This window comes from Rhincodon typus, chromosome 2, assembly GCF_021869965.1.
Source record: "Rhincodon typus isolate 14 chromosome 2, sRhiTyp1.1, whole genome shotgun sequence".
In the NCBI taxonomy this organism is placed as follows: Eukaryota; Metazoa; Chordata; class Chondrichthyes; order Orectolobiformes; family Rhincodontidae; genus Rhincodon; species Rhincodon typus.
The window spans coordinates 22452615-22476362 of NC_063333.1; the positions used below are offsets into that span (position 1 = coordinate 22452615).

At 39.7% G+C, this 23748-nt stretch overlaps 1 long non-coding RNA gene across 1 annotated transcript; it reads left to right on the forward strand.

The window, feature by feature from the left end:
• Positions 1-3992: 3992 nt before the first annotated feature.
• On the forward strand, positions 3993-21131 carry LOC125486252. The gene is made up of 2 exons (XR_007264929.1): positions 3993-4100; positions 17651-21131. It is a non-coding gene; the product is annotated as an uncharacterized LOC125486252 (long non-coding RNA).
• The last annotated feature ends 2617 nt before the right edge of the window (positions 21132-23748 follow it).

Sequence of the window (23748 nt, forward strand, 5' to 3'; positions counted from 1 at the left end):
AAGGATAGTCTTAATTGGAAGGACCATACTGGACCTTGTATTGACAAATGGGTGTGGCCAGGTGGCTGACATTTCAGTGGGAGAATGTTTTGGAAACCATGATCATAACTACCTTAAAGCCGAAGGAGTTACGAATAAGGATGAGTCAGGATCTTGCAGGAAGGTACAAGATTGGGGGAGGGCAAATTAGGACAGGATGAGGCAGGAGCTAGGGAGAGTTGATTGGGAGCAGCTGTTATCAGGCAAGCCCACACTTGACATGAGTTGTTCAAAGACCAGCTAATCAGAGTTAAGGCCTGGCATGATCCCATAAGGAGGAAGGTCAAGGATGGTAAGATGAGGGACCCTTGGATAATGGAAGTTTTGAATTTTTTTCAAAAGGGAAAAAGTGACACTTGAGGTTTAGCAAGCTAAAATAGGACAGGGCCCATGAGGAATAAAGAAGGAAAGTACTGGAGCAGGGACTTAAGAGAACAATGGGCTGTGAAGTGACCTTGGCAAGTGGGGTTGAAGAGAATCCCAAAGTATTCCGTAAATACATTAAAAACAAGGTAACTAGGAGCAGGTCGGACCACTCCAGGATTAAAAACTTCTGCTTGGAGGCAGAGGATGTGGCAGAGTTCTAAACGTACTTTGTGTTGATATTCACCCAGGAGAAGGATGTGGAGGATGATATGAATTTTCACATTCATTTCGTGGGATGAGAGCATTGCTGGCATTTATGGTTCACCCAAGAGGGTAGTTGGATCACCACATTGGGTCTGGAGTCGTGTGTAGTCCAGACCAGATAAGGATGACAGTTTCCTTCCTGAAAGATGTTGCATTTGGGAAAGCTTGGCCTAATTACAGGGCAGGTCACATCTTACGAAGTTGATTGATCACTTTCATCACTTTGTCAAATTCAGTGAGGTTGGACCGGTTGATGTTGTCTGCATGAATTTTAGTAAGGCTTTCAAGAAGGTCCCTCATAGGCTCATTCAGAAGATTAAGATGGATGGGATGCATGGTGACTTGCCTACGTGGGTTCAGACTTGGCTTTCTCGTAGTAGGCAGAGGGAATGTGATGGATGAGTGTTTTTTCTTGCTGAAGGTCCGTGACTAGTGGTGTTGAACAGGAATTGTACTGGGACTTTGGTTTGATTTTATATAAGTGACTTGGCTAATAATGTAGATGGGTGGGGTTAGTAAATTGGCAGATGACGCAAGATCGGTGGGGTTGTGGATAGTGTAGAAGGCTGTCAAAGGATACAGCGGGGTATAGATCAGTTGCAGTTATGGGCGAAGAAATTGCAGATGGGAGTTTTAATCTGGTCATGTGGAGTGCTGCACTTGGGAGATGAAACGTTAATGAAAAGTGTACAGTTAATGGCAGGATCCTGGACAGCATTGAACCCCAAGATCCCTTTATAGCCAAGTCCACAGCTCCCTGAAAGTGGCTACATAACTAGATAAAGTGGTAAAGAAGGTGCATGATATGCTTGCCTTTATTGGCTGGGGAATTGAGTACAAGAATCAGGATGTCATGTTGCAGCTTTATAAGACTTCAGTTAGGCCACAGTGTTGCATTCAACTCTTTGCCACATTACATGAAGGATGTGGAGAGGGTGCAGAAGAGATTTACCAGAATGCTGCCTGGATTAGAGGGTATGAGCTGCCATAAGAAGCTAGAAAAACTTTTTCTGGAGCAGTGGAGGCTGAGGGGGCACTTGGTCTATCAAATCATGGGATGCATAAATAGGGTTGACGGTCAGAATCTTTTCCCCAAGAGTTGAAACGCCTAAAACTAGGGGGCAAGCACTGATTGTGAGCGGCAAGAATTTTTTCAACTGGCAGATGTCTGGAACATGCTGTCAAGCGCGGTGGTGAAGTGGGTAGACAGGATAGGTGTCTTTAAGGGACTTTTAGATAAGTGAGAAATGGAGGGATGTGGACCAAGGACAGGCAGAAGAGATTAGTTAAATTTGGCGATAGAGATAGCAGGAACTGCAGATGCTGGAGAATCTGAGATAACAAGGTGCAGAGCTGGATGAACACAGCAGGCCAAGCAGCATCAGAGGAGCAGGAAGGCTGACGTTTCGGGCCTAGACCCTTCTTCAGAATTTTCTGAAGGGCCTATTCCAGAACTGCACTGTTCTGTTTTTTTTAATACTGTCTGTTCAAAAATTGTCTTCAGAGCAGTGTCTCCTTTCTGGTAATAGACTAGTAGGGCTGTCTTTATTATCATAACTTGAGGCATGACATTTATAGCAAGATCTTCTGTGACTCCTGTCCAGGCTCACTACAAAATAGTCACCTGTACTCTAGGGAGAGACTGAAATATTTTTGAAAACGTTGTTAAATGTGCAAAGCAAACTGTATTCATGTGTTCAGTCTGCATGGAGTCCACATGAGTTTTATTTCCATCAGTTGCCCCAAGCCCCATCTTTTTGATTGGTTAGTGATCTATCTATTCCAGCTGAGTTATCAAAGATTCTAGGTAGCTAAATGATATCCAATTCCTTTCTACCCATTGCAGTCAAATGTACTACCTTAACTGTGGATTTGGTCTTTACCAAGAACCAATAAGTCTTTTCATAGGAGAATGGACCCATTTCTAGTTTTGACATCAAAAATTTTTTGAATTGTTCATGGGATGTAAGAACATAATGGGCCAGAATTTTACTATTAACCTTAACTGTCCTTAAGAGTCAGCATTATTAAAGTACAGGAAGTGACCATTACATCCATATCTGCAACAGTTCTGAGCATCGTTTTTGTCCCATTCTCTTGCCCTTTTTTCCCCCTACCCTGTGCATTCATTCTAATGAAATGATCATTTAACTGTCATGGCTACTTGCCTCCACCACACTTCCAGGCAATGCATTCCAGATCTGAACTGTTTTCTTTGTCACATTGTATTTACTGTTTGCAAATCACTTTAGATGTGTGCCCTTGTTCTTGACTTTGAACATATTATGCACGAGTGTGCACATGTTTTCCCTATCTACTCTGTCCAGGCTTCTCTCATAATTCATAAATGTTTTAAGAAACATTTTCTCTTGGTCTTCCCTCTAAGAGTGCCAAACTTCTGGAAGCTTTCCTCAACTGAAGTGTCTCGCCCCATAACCATTCCCATAAACCTCTTCTGTGCAAGTTTGTAACCTCCCTCTCTGATACACTAAGTCACTGAATTTGATATGAATGCTTTATTAATCTCATTTGTCTATCATAATTTAAAGAACTGGATGTGTATGCACTTAGGATTGCTCACTTGTTAGTACACTTTATTTTGAGCACCTCAGCATGCTTTTTGTCTCAAATATACCACTTCTCTCTGCATCAAACATCTGCCACCTATCCACCCACTCTTCCAAGTTGTCTATGTCCTTTAGTTTTATTCTGTTCTAGATTTTTATAGTGCGTCCAAGTTTTGAAATTGTCCCACGCTCCAAGGTTTTATTAATATAAATCTGGTGAAGTATGGGTCCCAGTCCTGACTCGAAGAACTTGACTGCAAGCCATTCTCCAGCTTCTAAAATATCTATTAGACACTAATGTTTATCAATTGGCTAATTTTGTATTCTTGTGGCCACTGTCCCTTGTGTTTAACTTCCAATTTTTGACTGCCAAAAGACAGTCAGTACAATATACACAACATCAACACAGCTTCATCAACTGTTATATTGCTTCAAAATGCCAAAAATATGATTTTTCCCCTGTTGGCTTTCTGTAACTAATCCACTTTCTGTCCATGTGACTATTAATTCTATCCTGAATTATTCTTTCGAACAGTTTGCCCACTGCTGAAGTTAAATTGCTGAGAAACTTGGCAGGTATGGCAGCACCTGAAGAGAAAACAGGTGTTGATCTTTGAGTTCAGTGGTCCTTCTTCCACTAACACCACCTGAAGTAATGTCATTTCATGGTTTAGTATTTCTTCTGCAATTTTTTTTACTAGACATCTTCATAGCCAATGTTTATCAAGAGTTAAAATGTTTTCTTTTCATAGTGAAACAAAGAGCCAGGAAACCAAGCAAAGAGAAACACAGACTCCTTTGGAAAGACTGACTACGCCTCTTTCTACTGCAAGTAAATCAGTACAAGTCAATGGAGCAGCCACAGTAAGTTTTTATTAGGAGGGAGGTAGTTAATTTCTATTTTGCAACTGGAGAATGATTTAAGATATTTTTAATCCAAGTCTTAGCAAACTTTGCGTCTTGGCATTCTGTTTGACAATTTCCAAATGTCTTCCACTTCCCAATTCACTGCTTTTTAAGTCAGTTTCCACCTACTGATCAGATGAAGCTGGATTGATGGGAGCAGCTTTAAAATCAACAAAGTGAAACAAATTAACTACAGTTGCCAAGCTTAAAACGTGAGACTGGAAATAATAGTTGATTCTCATTAAAGCACAAAAGTGATAATGGCACTAGTGAACAAGACTAGAGCCAGGCTTATCCCACGTGCCATTATGTTTGTTGATTCTGGCTTTGTGTCCTTAAAATTGCCTACTGTTTAATTTAATTTAAATTTAAAGTTTAAGCTTTTTTGTATTACTCCATAGCATAAGAATTATCCTGGTTACAACACTTATTTTTAGGAGTGTGCCTAGAGAATGATTGTAAAATCCTTTAGTTTAAATTGTCTGACTGTGTATATCATTTGTGCACTGTTTTTCCTCCTCTTTCCAAAATCAAATTGTGACCGAGATGGTGTACAATTCAAATTAGAAAAGCAGTTTTTAACGTAGGCACAACTGAACATGCAATGTTAACAATTGTGATTTGATCATTAATTTTAGAACCTTCAGCTGAGAACAAAATGAAGTGTTGTTTTCTTAATTGACTTGCTTAACGTTTTCTAGTCAGTTTGAAAATTGAATTGGAGTTCAGCAAATTGCCAGCACTTGGCATGGCACCATTCTTAATCTAGTTGGTTGTCTGGCTTGTCCATATGTCATAAGAGCAAAAAAGGCCATTCAGTCAGATCACAATGACTTGTGCATCAACTCCAATTACCACATGGTGCCGTATTGCCAGTTTCCTTTTATCCATTCATGGGATATGGGTGTTATTGGCTAAGCCAGCATTTATTCATTTGTACCACACCGTGCCCTGCCCCTCTTTCCCCCCCCCCCCCCCCCAAAAAAAAAGATGCTTGTTATATCTCAACTGGAATGTTGTGTACAGTTGAGGGCACCACATAGTAGGGAAGATCCAAATGCAATGGAGAATGCAGAACTGATTCATTTGGAATGGTTCCAGGTCGGAGAGTTTTTAGGCATGAATGAGGAAGTTGGGACTGTTCTATCTCGAAGGCAGCTGAAGAGATTTGATAGTTATTCAAATTCATGAGTGGATTGTATGGTAGGTAGGGTGAGAATATTTCTTCTATAAGAAACAGCACAAGTGGGCATAGATTTGATGTGCAAATAAGGCCAAGGTGATGAGATGCTTTTTGACACTGCAAGTTTCATGGTATAGAATACACCATTTGGAAATGTGGCAAGTTCAATTGAGGCATTCAAGAGGGTATTTAATTTGGATAGCAATGGTGTACAGGAATGAGGGAAAACAGCATGTTGGAAGCAGATAATAGAATTGATAGATGCAATGGGCTAAACTGCCTCCTTCTGGACTGTTCTCAAACTGCCACAATCTACTTGTAGGTCCCCACATTGCTGTTAGGAAGGTATTTCAAGGATTTTGACCCAGCAACTGAAGGAATAGCAATATATTTCCAGGCCAGGACGAGGTGAAATTGCAGAAGATGGTAATCCCATGTATCTGCTCCCGTTTGTTATTTTGATGTGGAGGTGGTTCTCCTTTTGGAAGGTGCTACTTCAGGAGCCTTGGCCAATTTCTGTAGAGCATCTTGTGGATAGTATCTTAATTGTGTTGTTGGAGCTAATGTTTGTGGATGTGGTACCAGTCAAACTGGGTGCTTTGTCCTAGACAATGTCAGGCTGCTTGTGGTGTTGGAACTGCATCCATCCAGGCAGGTGGAGAGGGTATTCTATTACACTCCTGAATTCTGCCTTATGGGGAAGCTTTGGGAAATCAAAGACCTGTTGCTCACTGAAAATCCTAGCCCCTGACCTGTTGAGATAGCTGCACTTTATATGGCTGGACCGGTTCTGCTTCTGACCATAGTAAACCCCAGAAAGTTGATGGTAATGCTATTCCATGTTGTGGAGTAACGTTTAGATTCTTGGTCATTGCCTGACTCCTCTGCAAATGTAACTGTTAAATATTGTCTCGGTGTTGCTGTAAACAGACACAGACTACTTCAGTATCTGAGTCATTGTGAATGGTGAACACTGTTTACTGATATTTATATATCCCCACTCCCCAAGATCGAGAGAGCCACTGCTGCAGCTCAAAATAGTAGGGCCAAAGACCATTCCCTGAAGAACTCTTGCAGTGATGTCTAGAAAATACTCAGCTTTTCTATTCTTCCTGCCCAAATATGTGACACCCCATTTTCCAACATTGTATTCCATCTGCAAAGTTTTGGCCTACTCAGTCAACTTCTTTATTCATTCATGGGATGAGGACATTGCAGGCTAGGCAGCCTTTATTGCCCATCCCTAATCGCCCAGAGGGCAGTTCAGAGTCATTGTGGGTCTGGAGTCACATGTAGGCCAGACCAGGTAAGGATGGCAGTTTCCTTCCCTAAAGGACATTAGCGAACCAGGTGGGTTCTTCTGACAATCGACAATGGATTCACAGTTGTCATTGAATTCAATATCTGGAATTAAGAATATAAATTCCACCATCTGTCGTGGGAGGGTTCGAACCCTGGTCCCCAGAATGTTATCTGGGTCTCTGGATTAACAGTCCAGTGATAATACCATGAGGCTCTCACCTCCCCATGTCAGATTAGACGACTGTATCACCCTCACCAGTTGCCTTCCCACTTTTTTTGTCATCTGCAATCTTGGCTATAGTACGTTACTACTTTTTTCTCATCTAAGTCATTAATAAACATTGTAAATAATTTTTCCCAGCACTGATCCATGTGTTACTCCTAGTTACAGGAAGCCAACCAGAAAATGTTGGCCCTTGCCTCAATGCTGTCTTCCAATCCCCTCTCCAAGCTAATGTACCATCCTCAACATTGTAGGCTTTTATCTGATCATAAAGTATCCTTATGGTACCTTATTCAAATGCCTTTTAGAAATCAAATATTACATCTACTTGTTCTCCCTCTCTTTTTATCCTGCTTGTTACCAAGAACTGAAATTTTTCAGGCATGATCTCTCCTTCGTTAAGCCATGGCCTTGGGAAGATGGTGTTAAACCAAATCTTGACAACTGGCTTGCTCTGCCTTTTTTCAGATCGTTTGAGTAACCCCACAGCAACAGGGTTGACATGGTCAGACTGGGTAAACGTACAGATTTCCTTCCCAAACGACAATGCTGAACAAGATTAGGGTTTTATTTGGCAGCCGGAATTATTAGCTTTATTTTCTTGTGCAATTTATTTAACAAACTGAAATTGGGGTTTGGGCCAGTAGCTCTAGATCCTTAATCCAACCCTCTAGATTGTTTGCTAGTTCAGTAACTCTACTGGAACTGGTAGTAAACCAGTAAACTCCTTGTGAATGATTGCAAAGCCCAAGTTGAATCAGATGCAGGAGCATTTAGGAAATCCAAGACGTTAGATTTTAGTTTTAAAGCCCAAGTCAAATCGTTGATCAGTGAGTAGCAAAATGGGTGATTAAATATGTTGTAACTACTGTATTGCAGGCAAATTTACCTATGCATTCTAGGCATTACTGAACTTGCATTCCAATTTATTTGCCAATGCTGACACCAGAAACCACCTCTAATTTGACATGTATCCTATTAAATCTGGATGTCACTTTCCTCTGGCAGACGAGTCTTGACGGCTAATGGTATGGCTTCAATATATGACCTATTATGTGCTTTGTACGTTGAAGGGTTAATTACCAACATGGTATTTCAGTCTTAAATTTTCAATTCTATACCAGTTGTAGGATGGAATTTTCCACTTGTTTCACTTCTGGGTTTTTGTTGAGGTGATTTGCTTCACCTTGGCACAACAGCTGTGTTAAGGGCCAGGAAATGTTGAGAAATGGTGTAAGCATGCAGTATCAGTGACATTTTCATTTGCATATTCAACTCCTGGAAAACTGTGCTATCAACCTCGGCTATAGTCTGTGGAAGATGCATGTCCTTAACAGTGAAGATTACCCTATTGATTAGGTACCTCTATCTGTTAAATGCTCCTTAGCACACAATTCTAAAGCTCCTTCTAAATTCACACAAGACCTATGCAGGCAGACCTCAGTAGCTTAAAGTGGATGGGGGAGAAAGGGGTTTGGCAAGTGTCACTGATATTTACAGCAACAAATACATTGGGTAAATGTTTTGGTTTGCTTCTAATTTTTAAAAAAAATTCTTTCTGGTTTAATTGTCATAGTGGTCTTTAAATTATGCATCCTACTGATTTTTCAGTATGATCTGGGAAGGTGGCAAAGCTAAATTTAGCATTGTGTATTGCACAGATCCAGCACTTTTTTGCCATATAACTTCTAACAAAAACAAATTGCTGGGAAAACTCAGGGCTGTTCTAAAGAATAGTCACTGGACCTACTACATTAACTCTGCTTTCTCTCTAGATGCTGCCAGACTTGCTGAGTTTTCCCGGCTATTTATTTTTATTTAACCTACAGCATCTATGATTTTTTTTTTTTTGGTTTGTTTTTAGTAATTTAGGGTGGCACGGTGGCTCAGTGGTTAGCACTGCTGCCTCACAGCACCAGGGGATCCAGGTTCGCTTCTACCCTCAGGTGACTGTCTGTCTGTGTGAAGTTTGCATGTTATCCCTGTGTCTGCTTGGGTTTCCTCCCACAGTCCAAAGATGTGCAGGTTAGGTGGATTGGCCATACTAAATTACCCTGTAGTGTTCAGAGATGTGCAGATTAGGCGGGGTTATAGGGGGATGAGTCTGGGTAGAATGCTCTTGGGATCGGTGTAGACATGTTGGGCTGAGGGGCTTGTTTCCACACGTAGGGACTCTATGATCTTGACTTTTTTTTTAAAGTGGCTCTCTTTCTAACTACAGCAAATTTTGTTTTAACTGGTACTTTATGACCTGGCACACTTGCTAACCTGGCAAAAATTATACCTGAAATACCAGACATTTACTGTATTGTCACAACCTCTGCAATGAGTCGTCAGTTGAGGGTGCAAGTGAGAAGGCTCTCCACTGGTACCCTTTTATTGTGACGTTGCATTATTATTCATGATTAATGCTGTAAATCAAGTGTAATCATGCATTAGTGGATATTTGCACAAGGAGTATTTGGATCAATGGCACATGGCTGGTCCCCTAGGTGTGTTTAATAAAATGTTTGCTTTAGTATTAAAGGCTTTTAGAAGACAATTGCATTGTGGAATATGTATTTTTGAAATTTATGGCAGTAGTAGCACAAATAATTGAGGCAGTCTAGATGGATGGGTGTAAGTAGAGTCAAATTTTTATTGTGGGTGTTTGTACTGAGAATTAAGGGCTTTGGCACACAAGTCACATACAATGTTAGTTTTTCTACAGCCCACAGTTCTAATAATTAGACACCCTTTTTATTGCAGAATTGAGTTCAGTACACGTGCGTCGAGTGCTTGATTGCATCTTTTGAGTTTTCCCATTTCCTATCCATCTTTGTAGTCCAAAAAACAAGTATTGTAAATTTTCATATGTCTCACCTCCCTTTTTTATTCAGTATCACAGACTGCCTTGACATTGACTGACTCTTTTTGGCAGCTTCTCCACTCTCAGCTGGTGTGAACTATTCCAGCCCTACCCCCTGCATTTAACTGCTTTTCCTTCTATTCATCTTTCTGTACTGCCCACCCCTACCAAAAAGCATCTCAGTTGTACTTGCAAAATCTGTATAGCTAGAATCACTCACCTGAGAGTGAAAACATTTTAGAATGTTAATCGGCTTTTCTGGTGGCTGTAGACACTTCCCATATGAAAGTAGTCAGTGGAAGACTTAGTACTATTAACCATGATATCCCAGCAATAGACTTATATCTGCATCTTGGTTAACACATCTTGGAGTGCATTCATCTAATATAGTAGTAACAATCACTAAAGTTACAGTATGAAATTAGGGATACAGGAATGCAGTGCTTATGTAGGTGGACTGTCGTTACGCTAGTGTATTTGTTTAGTAACCCAATACAATTGAGTTTGTTTGAGTTTTCCTTTTCCTTTTTGAAGAAAAGATTCAATACAAGTGAAAGTGACCAATATTTTCTTTTAAACAAAACCCAATTAGCTCACTAATCTCATGAGAAAGCTGACAACTCTCCTGGTTAGGCCTTTGTCATTGCGGCATCACTTTTAATTTCCCTCTGAAATAACCCAAGAAACCACCCTCTGTATTAGGATAGCTGAGGTGGTTAATAAATGTCTTGACAGGAATGCCCATACCAGAGAATCCATTGTTCTTGTGTGGTGATTTCCTCCTTGATGCAAAAGTTCTACACTTACAAAATTATTTGAAGACTCCCTCTTGAATTTAGAGGATGCAGTTTGGTGTCAGCTGGAATTGTAAAATGAAATTCAAACTTAACATAATTCTTTGCTTTACCAAGAGTTTCTATATATTTAGACGCACATTGTTTCACTTGGTTTGACCAGTGAACAAGTTTAAATACAGTAGACCAAGTTTCTGGCATGTAGCTGTTTCTGCTGAGGCTAAAATTGACTAAGTCGGCAGATACGGACTAGTGGCTGTATTGTGCAGTGCTCACCAGAAGCAATGCTGTATGAAAAACAGATGAATTATTAAAAGATCTGGTTACGTTTATGACTTTTAGTTGCTCTTGGCAATTTTAATTGGACCATATTGATTTGAGTAGGTTGATTCATTTAATACTGAAATTATTTAAAATGGTGAATTTTGATGGCAGATTTAAGGATGTAAAAAGTTTGATTTCACTGTAGTGTATTTGTTAATTTAATGCTCGTGTAGTGTGGGACAATCTACCATAGACAAGTGGAAGGTAGTAAGTAAGGTTCTGTGACTTGATATGAGCATGTATCATTGACTGTTCAATAGCTGCTTCCAGAAGAATAATTTGACAGTTTAGTACAGCATTTTGGGTGTCTCCCAAGATGTTAAATAAGTCTGCAGCCCTACTGGTATTCTAGCAAAGTTCTTCATAGCTGATCAACTTTGTTCATCAAAATTCCATGCGCTCCTATAGGTTTGGAAGTGAAAATAATTAGCTTTTGCCTTCACGAATGCAAACCTTGTAGTCACCTTTAAGAAGGGAGATAAGTTATACTGAGGCAACTATCAAAAGTATCTTTTTCAACAACAGAAACAGAAGTAGCTGGAAAAGCTCAGCAGGTCTGGCAGCATCTGTGAGGAGAAAATCAGAATTAACGTTTCTGGTTTGGTGACCCTTCCTCAGAACTGAAGAATGGTCACCGGCCCCAAAATGGTAATTCTGATTTTCTCTTCACAGATGCTGCCAGACCTGCTGAGCTTTTCCAGCTACTTTTTGTTCCTGATTTACAGCATCCACAGTTATTTTGGTTTTTTTAAAAGTATCTTGCTGTTGCCCTGAGAGATATCTCCTGCCTTCAGCTGAGGAAATTCTGTTAGAGGTGCTGGTATCTTTGGGGTTCCCAGAGGAGTGTCTGACATGATCTTTGCCAAACAAATACAAGAAAAATAATGAACAAAACCAGGAGCTCTTCATTGTATTCCCTAACTCAACCAAACATTTTAATTTGGTAAGTTTTTAAGGCTGTTTGTTTCCAAACCTCTTCACAATCTTACTTCATAATATGACTGTAACTGCCTTGACACTGCCAATCCAGATGCATCATTCAAGTCTGTGTGTATTAGCCTCAGTACTATTGACAATCCACAATACTGGTTATTCTTGCCCTCCAAGTGTTAAATATGGAGTGAATGGAAACCTGGCACCTTAAAAGTCTCCATGCCAAAACTGAAGTGACTAGCATAGACACATGATCTACAGCATGAGTAACTGTAGTGTCATTGTTCACTCCCTGCCAAATTTGTAAGCCACTCTTGATTGAGTAAATGCTACGTACAAGAGAGACTCTGCATCTGTCTATTCCTGAATATTGTGAAAATGCCCCTCGAGCCTCAGCATTGAATGAAATCAGGGCTGATCTGTGGCCTAATTCCTTTGGCTCACATTCAACCAAATTTTACCTCTGATTTTAACATTAACTGATCCTGCATCCGCTGTCATTTGTGCAACAATTCTAAATCTCTGCAATCCTTTTGTATGATTGCTTCCTCATATATCTCCTCAAATGGTCTGGGTCTCATTCTCAGGCTATGCTCCCAAGTTCTCAACTGCACTGTCTTTTTTCCTTTTTATCTTGAAGACTTCAAACAGATTACCCCTTAACCATCTAAATTCTAGAGAAAATGAGCTTAATTTCAGGCACAACTTGAAATTATCTGTGTACTCCAGTCCTTGTGACATAAAGGGAACATTCCATTCGCTTTCTTGATTGAAGTCTGCACCAACTTGTATTTCAATCTATGCATGTGAAGCTGCCCCAATCTATCAAGTATCCTGATCTGTCCTTTTTTTGGTCCAAAATAGATAACATCTCACTTTGCTAGCACGAAACTCCCATCTGTCAGCAGCTCAACATTTGACAAATTGTGCCTCAAGTAATTGTCAGCTAATTGCTAGCGTATAGATTGTTGTCATCACCACACATGGAGATGTTGGTGCTGTGGTTATATTATTTGGCAAGTGATGCAGAACCCCAGGCTGATGTTTTTAAGAACACAGGTTCACCGTCTGCAATGGCAATTATGACATTTTTTTGACCAATCTGGAATTAAAAAGGCTAGCCTCAAACTCTAATTGCCTATTAATTGTCCTAAAACCCCATTTGATTCATTGCCTTCCTTTTTAAAAGTCAGAATTTGTACAGCACCAGGTTATACTTCAACTATATTTGAAATCACAAGCTCTCAGCGTTGCCCCTTTGTTAGCTGAAGTGAGAAATCCATATAGGCACAGAATTTATAGGCAGAAAAGAGATCAAAAATTATACAAATGGTGAGTGGAGTGTTGACAGCCTGAATAATAGGTCCCTACAGCTGCTCAAGACTTTTGGACGGTAAGTAAAGTGTCGACAGTTGAATAATAAGCAAAGGATGACCTGTAATCTGATTAAATGAGCAGAGATAATTACTAAAAAAAAAAAAAAAATTAAAAATAAGGAAACACTGCAGATAAACCAAATGACAGGAATAACATATTAGGTATTAGAGTTGTATGCCGATGGCCTAAAGAAGATAATAGGTAATCCAGAACTCTACAAACTAAAATAGGGATCATAATTTATAGGGTGATGGTGTCAAAGCAGGACAGTAAGCAAGATTTTGCAAATACAGAACAATGTAGCACAACATGAAGCCAAGATCACGGTTGAAGCCATTGTCTTGGATATAGAACTTGGCTGTCAGTTTCTGCTCAGCGATTCTGCATTGTGTACCTCAAAGGCCATCTTGGAGAATGCTTAATTGAAGATTGAAAGCTAAATGTCCTTGATCACTGAAGTATCACTCAACCGGGAGGCCTGAGGAGTGAAGATGGCGTCAACCACGATCTTGGGTTCATGTCGTGCCATGTGTGACCCCACCACCTTTTCCTGTAAAATCTGCCTTACTCTCCTGTTTTGACACCATCACCTTGATAAATTATGATCTCTAGTTTGTAGAGTTTTGGATTACCTATTACTTTGGTTAGGCCCTTTGCCTACAGCCCTAATACCTATTATGTTATTCTAGTCATCTGGTTTGTCTCCAGCTTATTTTTAATTTTTTTTTTGTGATTATCCCTGCCTCATTTAACCAGATTGCATGTCATTCGTTTGCTTGTTATTCACCTGTTGGCACTTCTTTTACACTCACCATCTAACACTTTGGATCACCTGCAGGGACTTATTCAACACTCTCACCACTTATAGCCAGAGAGATCAAAAGATGATACAAATTCTGTGCCTGTGCGCTGCTTTCCTCACCTGACAAACAGGCAATGCTCAAAGCTTGTGATTTGAAACAAACCTGTTGGACCAACCAGATGTCATCTGATTCCTGACCTTGTCCATCCCAGTCCAACACTGGTACCTCCACATTTTTCCTTTAAAGACAGTATTCTAATGTGCCAGGTATGGCCTGCAAATCCACAGCAATGTGGTTACTGTTGACAGCCCACTGAATGTCCAAGCAAGCCTCTCCATCCCAGGAGAATAAATGCTGGCTATTCACATTCCCTATACAAAAATTACCCCTTAGTTAGCATGTAAGAGCCTGAAAATCCAGCAGTTTTTTGCTTGACCCTTTCTACTGAATCATTGAGGATTACAAAACACTGGTGTCCTTGATTCCAGTTCTGCAAGCATTCAAACAAAATACCTCCAGATCCAACTATGTGGGACTGATACTTTTGGGTTGGTTGTCAGGTGTTCATTTCTTGACCGCCACCCCTCAGTTCTGTTTTGCTAATTCTTAAATAGTCAAGGAAGGTGAAGGGAAAAAACAATCCATGTTAAAGCCTTTCCATGGAAGGCCTAAAGCCACATTAATGCTGGGAGGATTGCCTCAGTTGCACAAAGGTGATTCAGGAGAATATTTACTTATTGGAATTTTGTGTGAGCTAAGATGTATCAGTGTTCAAGTCCTCAGCATAAAATGTTTGGAATCAAATGTCTTATTTAGATCTTTTAGTTGTTTGCAGCTCTCTTGTTGATCATTTGCACACATTTTCCACTACAATGTACAGGTGGTTATCCTGGAGAGTATCTTACCACTGCCATGGCTGAGTAGTTGGAATTAGTGTTCTGAGGCATTGCAAATGTTGTCCTGAGTGTGAAATGGATTTTGTCAATTTGAACTGTTCCTGTTTGGTTTCATAAAGCTTCTGTTTCGGTCCGCATATTGTTGCATCTCTTGGGCTTTGTCTTCCAAATTTGCCTTTGGGTGTTACCATGAGCTGTTGGAATGCTGCTACCTTCGTTTGTGACCTTCGGTCATTCTACCAGTCAATGAAGGCTCCTTTTTATTCCAGGAAAAATGTATTTCGGTGTACTTTTCACTTACTGATCCTAGTAACTGATGCTTAAACCTGATTTGTGCACAGAATTTTAGCTGCCTTTTTCTTCCATTGCTTTGCAGTTGAGTTGGCTGTGTGAAGATTCTCCAGATTTGAGCTGCATTTGGGATTCCTTTCTAGTTTAGGGCTGAAATATTGATCTTCCTTTTTGGGGCTTTGTGACCTGTGTAGTGAGGTTCCCAGCTGTGGAAAAAGTGAGACAGCTTGGATTTGGATTCTGGATGGTTAAATACAGTGCTGTCATTGACCTTGCTTTCTGTGCTGAGTCTGAGGGCCTGTCTAACTATTAGTGGTGGTTTTCGATAAGACTAAGCACTCATTTTGTACAGCAAGGGGATATTGCATAATTATAGTAGGTACAGTTTACATTGACTATTTAGTCTTAAGTCATTGTGGCTATCAGGACCCAGAGATTGTCCCTCCTCCACCTCTCTTTCCCCACCGTGTGGCATCCCTTGATTTTCTCCACTCAAACTGACCATCAGATTGGGTGGAGTTGAATACAACTTCAATATTCCCCCTCTTTAAGAACAATTACCTGACCCATAATCAGTTTTGGAGTGAGCAGAGGGCACCCTAAAGATGTATAGTAACATGCTGCTGTGCAGTCACCTGTCTCAGTACAGGTGTAAATTCTTGATTAGGGACTTAAGATTCACAGCCCTGTTGCCATCACCACAGAACTTGGTAACTGGGCCCTGGTGGACACCTTTATGTGACAGTTAGGGGGCCTTGGGCTGTTGTCATTGACCTCACGATAGTCATAAGTAGTGATTAGTACCACCTTACCACTGTAACGTGACTATTTTTCTGAATGTTGTTTGGAACTCTTGGATTCTAACTTAGACCTTTTTAAAACCTGTTTTTTCTTCACTGAAAAACTAAGCAATTTTTGTTTGACAGTTATTAATGATTATATTATGGATATTCACAACACTTGCATGTTAATTACAGGCATGGATTCAGATCAGAATATTGATATCTCCGCTTTCTACTCGTGCAGTGCACAGAGCCATGCATAAACCCATTGCTACGAGGTTGAGTGCTTGTGTCCCTAAGAAATCATTAAATCTTAACTTCTCTACGATACTCAATATACTGAGCGCATACCTTTTTAATGGAGAAGATGGATCCTCTTGAGTTCGTCCACATAAGTTGGCATAAAGGTTGCTAAGATTTGTTTGTAGAGTTGGAATGTTTTTGCTTTGGGAGACAATCTTCAAAGTGTTTACACCTTTTGGAAAACTTCCTGGAAGGAATCGAGCATTTGCAGAGGCATTGGTTGCTTGGACATGCGCAACTGCGTTCCACGCAGATTTGGGATCAGCATTAGCTGTTTGTCTGTTTTAAATGTATAGGCTCTTTTTTAAAAATGCTTATTAACCTTGCTGCTATTTGCAGCTGACTAGTTGAGGTAATTAACTGTCAATGTTGAAATTTGTCAAATTGTATGCAGGTGGCATTGATTTTTGAGTGATCTCTTGCAGGAGCTACAAAATTGAGTACAAGCTAAATTATACACAAGTTCAGGAATCTTGGTTGATTCTCTTACAGTACTCGGACTGCTGTAATGTCTGTGGTACCTTCTTTCAGAAAGAATTGAACTAAAGGTCCACACTGCCTGTTAGGAAGTAGAAAATCTAATGGTACTATTTGAGACCAGCAAGTGTTTCTGTGGACCCTTTCTGTAGCTTGTTGACATTAGTGACTACAATTCAAAAGTTATCTTTTGACTTTTTTTTTAAAAAGCACTTCAGGATATCCTGAGGTATTGAAGTGCAAGATCTTGATGTTTAAAACATTGCAATTCACCAATCTTCCAATTTTCATATAGAAAGAAATAGCTAACAAATCTAAACCTTATTCACACATTCATCCTGAATGCTCCCAGATGTTGAAACTGCACCCAGCACCACCTCTTCCAGCAGATCATTCCCAACATGCACCACCCATAAGTTACCCCTCGGGTCCCTTTCAAATCTCACCTCAAACCCATGCCTTCTAACTTTGGACTCCCACACCCTAGGAAAAATACCCTACTATTCACCCCATCCATGCCAGTCATGACCTTACAAAGCTCCACACTGTTGCCCCTCAGCTTCCGATGCTCCATGGTGTTTTTAAAACAAAAAGCCCCAGCCTATTCAGTCTGACCCTATAACGCAAACGCTCCAACCCTGGCAACATCCCCATTAAATCTTTTCTGCACTGTCCCAAGTCCAAAAGCTTCCTTCCTCTCGAACGGCGACCAGACTAGAGGCATATGGGCCAATTGCTGGCAAATGGGACTAGTTCAGACTGAGATATCTGGTCGATGTGCATGATTTGGACCGAAGGGTCTGTTTCTGCAGTATGACTCCATGACCAATTTTTAATGAACCAAACTGGACACAAGAAATGCTTTGAAGAACTCCATGCTTATGCTAATCACTAATGAATTTAAACCATGTAAAAATCTTGCATGAATAATGCAGATAGACTTTTCATACATTTTTGATTTGTCTTCCACAGGAACTTCGAAAGCCGAGTTATGCTGAAATTTGCCAGAGAAGTGCTAAAGAATCTCTAACACTACAACCACAGAAGGAGCAAAAACCCAACACTGCAGCTAGCAACAAGGATGACAAAAAAGTTCCAGAAAACCCAGTTGACAAAGAATCTAAAAATAAAGACCTATCTATTGGAAAGACAAACCCAGGGAAGCCTAGAGACCAGCGAAGACAATCGGGTCGCAGAACACCCCCTCAGGGCATCAACAAGCGTACAAATAAAGAGCAACACACGCCCCCAAAATCACCCAACTGAAGGTGCTGAAATTGTGGCATTGATTTTAAAAAGGTCTGGTCTGTTCAAGTGTAAATCCCTTCTCCCCCACCCCCCCCCCCCCCCCCCCCCCCCCACCCCCCCCCCCCCCCCCCCCCAACCAAGTCTCCAATCAGAGCACAGAGGTTGTTGAAATAATGGGTTGCTGGAAAAGGGCTTAAAGGCAACAAATGCACTTTGTGTTGAGAGAGTGTAATACTACTTGCCTTAGGCTACAACTTTTCAGTATTTGGTGAAATGTTGCGTAATGTCTACTGTAACTTAATCTCTTGCTCAGTTGTGGATTGGGAAAATTCTTTGCCCATTTGAAGGTGGGGGAATAAATGGAACCATGATCAGCAAACTGGCACGAACATTATGCTGTGCGCCAGAATGTGGTTTTTTGTTCAGTGTGATTTTGTTTGCTGTAATTACACAAGAATAAAGGGGGAGCAGTGGATGTTGGATCTACTTCCATGGTGTTGAGCAGTGTTGCAAGTGGTTTTCTGTTCTACACATCTATTTAGCACAGTGTGATCAGTGTGTGAATGCTGACATATATATAATTTTTTTTTAATATAGGGTAGTGGCTTGAAGTACAAAAAACTCAAACCCATTAATTAGGTGTTAGTGGGAAGTGATTGGAGTCATAACCTGGATGGTAGATTTAACACAAGCTGTCTTTCTTTCCTTTTCTGTTGTATAGATTTCTGTTGATCTTGATGCTTCAGAGTTTACTTTTGCACTGTTGATAGCAGTCAGTTGATCTTGAATAAGAGTAAGGCTACTGTCTAACATGTAACATAGTGATTATGAATCACTACAAAAGACTGGTTTATGTACCTCTGTGCTCTAAAGTAGGTGGCAATGTTTTTATTTTTAATGTTCATTTCCAAGTGCTTTTTTCTTTAAAGAGAAACTCCCAGTCAATACACTGGCACTTTCCTGTAATTGGTACATTGTAAAGTACTTGAAATGGGGTGAGAATTAAAGATTGGAGTAGAATTTGCCTGAATTTTCACCATTTTTTTGTCTAATTGCCAGTTTTTTTCTAATAGTGATTCATCTCTGCTGTGGAAAATGTTAGATTAGTTGTTGAGTTGTCCTTTTGAAATATATTTTAAAAGAAAGTGTGCACTGAGTCTACTGCCATCTACTAAGTTGCAGGTAATATGTGGATGCTTCTTCTTTTGCTACGCAAGAAGAAAGTATTGGCTTTTTAAAAACACCTATGGCTAGTTGTCATAGTAACCCAGACTAAAGTAACTGCTCAAAAGACAAGGCAGTACAGTACTAGATACAAGCTTGCTGGTCATAGGAGAAAATGGGTAAGTTATTCCATAAAGGGTATTATTATTTCAACAACTGTGTTCTTTTCATGCTATAAATTAATTTCCATCCAGTGTCAAAATGAGAAACTTGAATTTCATTTTAAACTTGAAAATGACTTTGCCTTAACTTTTGTATGAGACAGGTTTAGATGTTGTTATAACTGACCCCAGAGGGTTGGATTGGGCAAGATAAGGTTACTCAGTTACATCTACTGTCACTAGTCTTACTGGGTAAATCAGATGTGTGCGAACTAGCAGTAAATAGCATTTTTTTGTAATATAATTTATGAAAGATCTTAAAAGTTGGATCCTTTTTTCAGATTGTTAAAAACCCTGTAAATGCAAAAATAGTCAATACTGTATTAAACTTGTGCACTTGGAAGTGTGTGCTTTGCTTGTACAGTTGTAAATAATCAGAACATATAAAAGGTACCTTTAAAAAAAACTGATATAAAAATATTGATATTGTTGGCATATCCTCAATGTTGCTGTTGAGCTGGATGTAGCAAAAAAATTAAGTGTTGTAGTCTGGATATGTTTTCCTGGTGTGCTGAACTGATTCTGCCTTCACTGCAAAAGGGGAAATTGGGGAAATGCAACAGTAAACAAATGGCAGTTATGACAGATTTCCCACTAACTCTCCTCCCTCTTCAGTTTTTCACTTTCCTATCCTTCTTTCTACCACCCCCCTCCAAAAAAAAAACTTAGTTACTAATAAAACAGGTACTAAAACTTCTGTTGGCCTGTTGATTTGCATAATTATTTTTAAATCGTAATTAACATCTCAGGTAACATTAAAATGCACACATCAAACAAGATGAAATTATGTATAGAAAAATGATATAATTGAATGGTAGAAAATATTAAAGCAGTTGTGCCATTGCATTCTTTTACTAAGTACTCTTTTTTCCCCTGCTGCTAGTGTGCAGCAGTTTGACAACTTGTATTGGGTTAAAATCAACTGTGGGTTAATTTGCTTGGCTGCTGAAAGTATGGTGATCAACAGCTGCATCTGGTGAGAATTGCTGATCACACAACCAATTCATTATCTTGTAGCCAACTGGTACTTTTTTTTTATTGTGATGTTCAGCATCCTGCTATAAGTGTGAGTGCACTGTTAATTATTTGCTGTTTTTTTTGTGAAGGGCACACAATTACTTGATTTCTCCTACTGGAGCAGGGAACTTTGACCGTATCAGAACAGGAGGTTGCAGTGGGTACTGTTATTTCCATGACAGCTGAATATGAAATTGCATTGATTGTCACGTCTGCATAAGTTGCTGTGTCATTAAGCACTGGTGTTAACTTGATCTCAGCAGGATGATTGAAACAGTGGGTCAAGCACTAAAAATGAGTAAACAACCAACATAAAACAATTATTGTTCATATGTTGCACCTCAGTAAAGTTGCACAGAATAACAAACTACACAATGTATTGTGAATGCCGCAACAGTACTAGACAATTGTCACTGAGCTGTTAACAATCTGCAGCTAATCATAATGACCCCCTTTTGTCTGTCGGCATGTAATGCAGTTATGAAAGCAGGAGATGGCCATGATGCCTACTGCTGTATTTACTTCAGCTTGTTGCAATTTTGTGTACTGTAACCAATTACACTAACAGCAGTGGACAATTGAGGATTATTAGGGGAGGTAATGGCAGAACCTGCTTTGGAGTAGAAATCTTTTGGAAGCATTGAGGGGTTTTTTGTTTTGTTGTCTTAAAATGCTGCGATACAAACTGGAATCAAGCTTACATGTAAACTATTGGTAATTTAATTTTTCTTTGTGTCACAATGCAAAACTGTCTCATTTGAAAATGTAGCTTAAGAAAAATAAATTGAGTTAGCAATTGTAAAGTCAATTTGCTGTGTGTTCTCTGCAATATTCATAATCCTGACCAGAAAAATTCTATTTTTGTCTTTCTTCTTTGCCACAATACAGGTTTCTCTGCTTACTGTATTAGTTAGAACTCCATTGTGGAACTGTCTTAAGTCAACACAAGGAAACATTTGAGTTGAAAGACCTCATGGTCTCTAGCTTTGAAATGAAATGACCCAATGGGTGCCTCCATTTGACTGATAGCAAATTTTCCAGAATAGATAAATCTGGAATGGGAGAAGGTTAAACAGTGACTAAACATGGTAAATGGCAAATTTTAATTGTTTGCTCAGCTGATTTGCAGTGATTTTTTTTTTTTTTTTTAAAATGGAATCAAGCATGGGTTCTGCTGGGTGCTCCAGTTTCCTCTGTCCAAAGATGTGCAGGTTAGGTGGATTGGTCATGGGAAATGCAGGGTTATAGGCATAGGGAGGGGGGTTGGTAGGGAAGGGGGTTGGCTGGGAGGGATGCTCTTCAGAGGGTTGGTGTGGACTTGTTGGTCTGAATGGCCTGTTTTCTCCACTGCAGGGTATCTATAAATCTGAAATTTTAGAAAGCTTAAAGCCTTGGAATCATAGAAATTGAGATGGCTAGTGCAAACATATTTTGGCATTAGAATGTCCCCATTTGCACACTTAAGTAACACTGCAATGTAGTAGAGATAGTAGGAACTGCAGATGCTGGAGAATCCGAGACAACAAGGTGCAGGGCTGGATGAACACAGCAGGCCAAGCAGCATCATAGGAGCAGAGAGGCTGACGTTTCAGGGTCTAGGCCCGAAACGTCAGCCTCTCTGCTCCTATGATGCTGCTTGGCCTGCTGTGTTCATCCAGCCCTGCACCTTGTCACTGCAATGTAGTACTTACTTTCTAATACCAAACTATATATAAAGCTAAATGGTTTATGGTGTTCTATAGTAAATATTTTTCTAGCTTGAATATTTTTTGATCATTTGTAAATCCAGTGGTGTTAATGCACCTAGCCAGCTTCACTCTAAGCTTTCATCATGTGCCTATTAAACCCCACTTACTGAACACTGAATATGATTATTTACAATTAAGGTGACAGTGAAAGCAAGGACCTTTTTTAAATGTAATTAATTTGAACTCTATGCTCTTGGAACCATAGAATTTAATTTTCAGGATCATTCTAGTTTTTATTCTATGGAAATGCTAGGATTTGTTTCTAACAAACATGGGCAAACTTTCCTATTAGGGACATTTGCTTTCCATCCATAGATTTGTAGGTTTTGCTTTGGTCTGTCATGAACTGAAAGCAACGCGTCCTTTTTAGGTGCAAGTCCACCTTTTTTGAGGCTTTAACATTCATCTGGTCTACCAACAGTGCAAAATCAGTGCAGATTTGAAGATTCAAATATCACTAATGGAACCCTGTGGAAAGGAATGAACCGAATACACTTTTTTTTTCTTGTATTCCTTCCTACCTATTTCCTCTGCTATCTCCATTTGCTAACCAGGTGAATAATTTGACTTGACTTGAATTTCTTGAGCATTAACTAGCTAGCAGTCTCTTAGATACCCAAATTCAGGTTCGTTCTGCATGATTGCTTATAAATGCTGGCTTTGTCTGAAAAATATATTATCCCATTTCACTGTTGACCTTTTTTGCTTATACTCAAGCTTTGTACTCAGTACAAAGATGAGTCATATTTGCTGCACAGTTGTAGGTGCTATCCATTTGTTAAGACTTGAGCAAGATTTTGTCAAGTTAGTAGCATTATTGAAAGAGCAGTGTTCTAGTGGCATTCTGATCAATACTTCTCAGTAACATTTGAGGGGAAACAAAGTCTAGCATTGTAATGTTGAGACATTCAAATCTATGGGTCAAGTGCTGGAAAATAGGATTAAATAGTTGGTTTTGATGCAGGGCAGACACAATGGGCCAAAGAGCCTTTTCTGTGCTGTAGACCTCTTAAATTTTATTACCACCATTGGGCTATGTGATGGAATGTGTAACCAGCCAGAGAAGCTTCAGTGAGGGATAATAAAACTCTAGCTGGGTTTCTGTTCGTGCCAAAATGTTGATAGTTGTTAGTATCCCTGGTTTCACTTTTTGTATTATTTTTCACCAAGTTTAAAGTAATTGTCAGGATGTATAATTGAATATTTAGCTCAACAGTCTTCTCTGAACAGAAATGAACAAAATCAGTGGAGCAATGTATGTTAGCTCTGATTTTAGAGTACCTTTGGTTTATTCATTATCAAAGTTGCACTTAAACACTACACGTCTTCAAAACCACAGTCTTCAGAATTACTTGAATTCTGTGTTGAAAAGAGACGTCAGTACTGAGGAATGACTATCTTTTTGATCTTGTTGTCACTAAGCACAGGCAGAATGCTTAAGTAGGGTGAAATTGTTGTTACCTTTTTCATTCTACCTGCAGATTGTGCTTCCTTTTAAGGCATCATTTAGTCTTTATCTGAGTGGATTGCATCTGGCTCACCAGATAGAATCCATTGCAGGAGCAAAAACAAAGTTGCTGGAAAAGCTCAGCAGGTCTGGCAGCATCTGTGGAAGAAAAAGTCAATGTTTTGGGTTTGGTGACCTTTCCTCAGAACTGAGTCACCAGCCCCA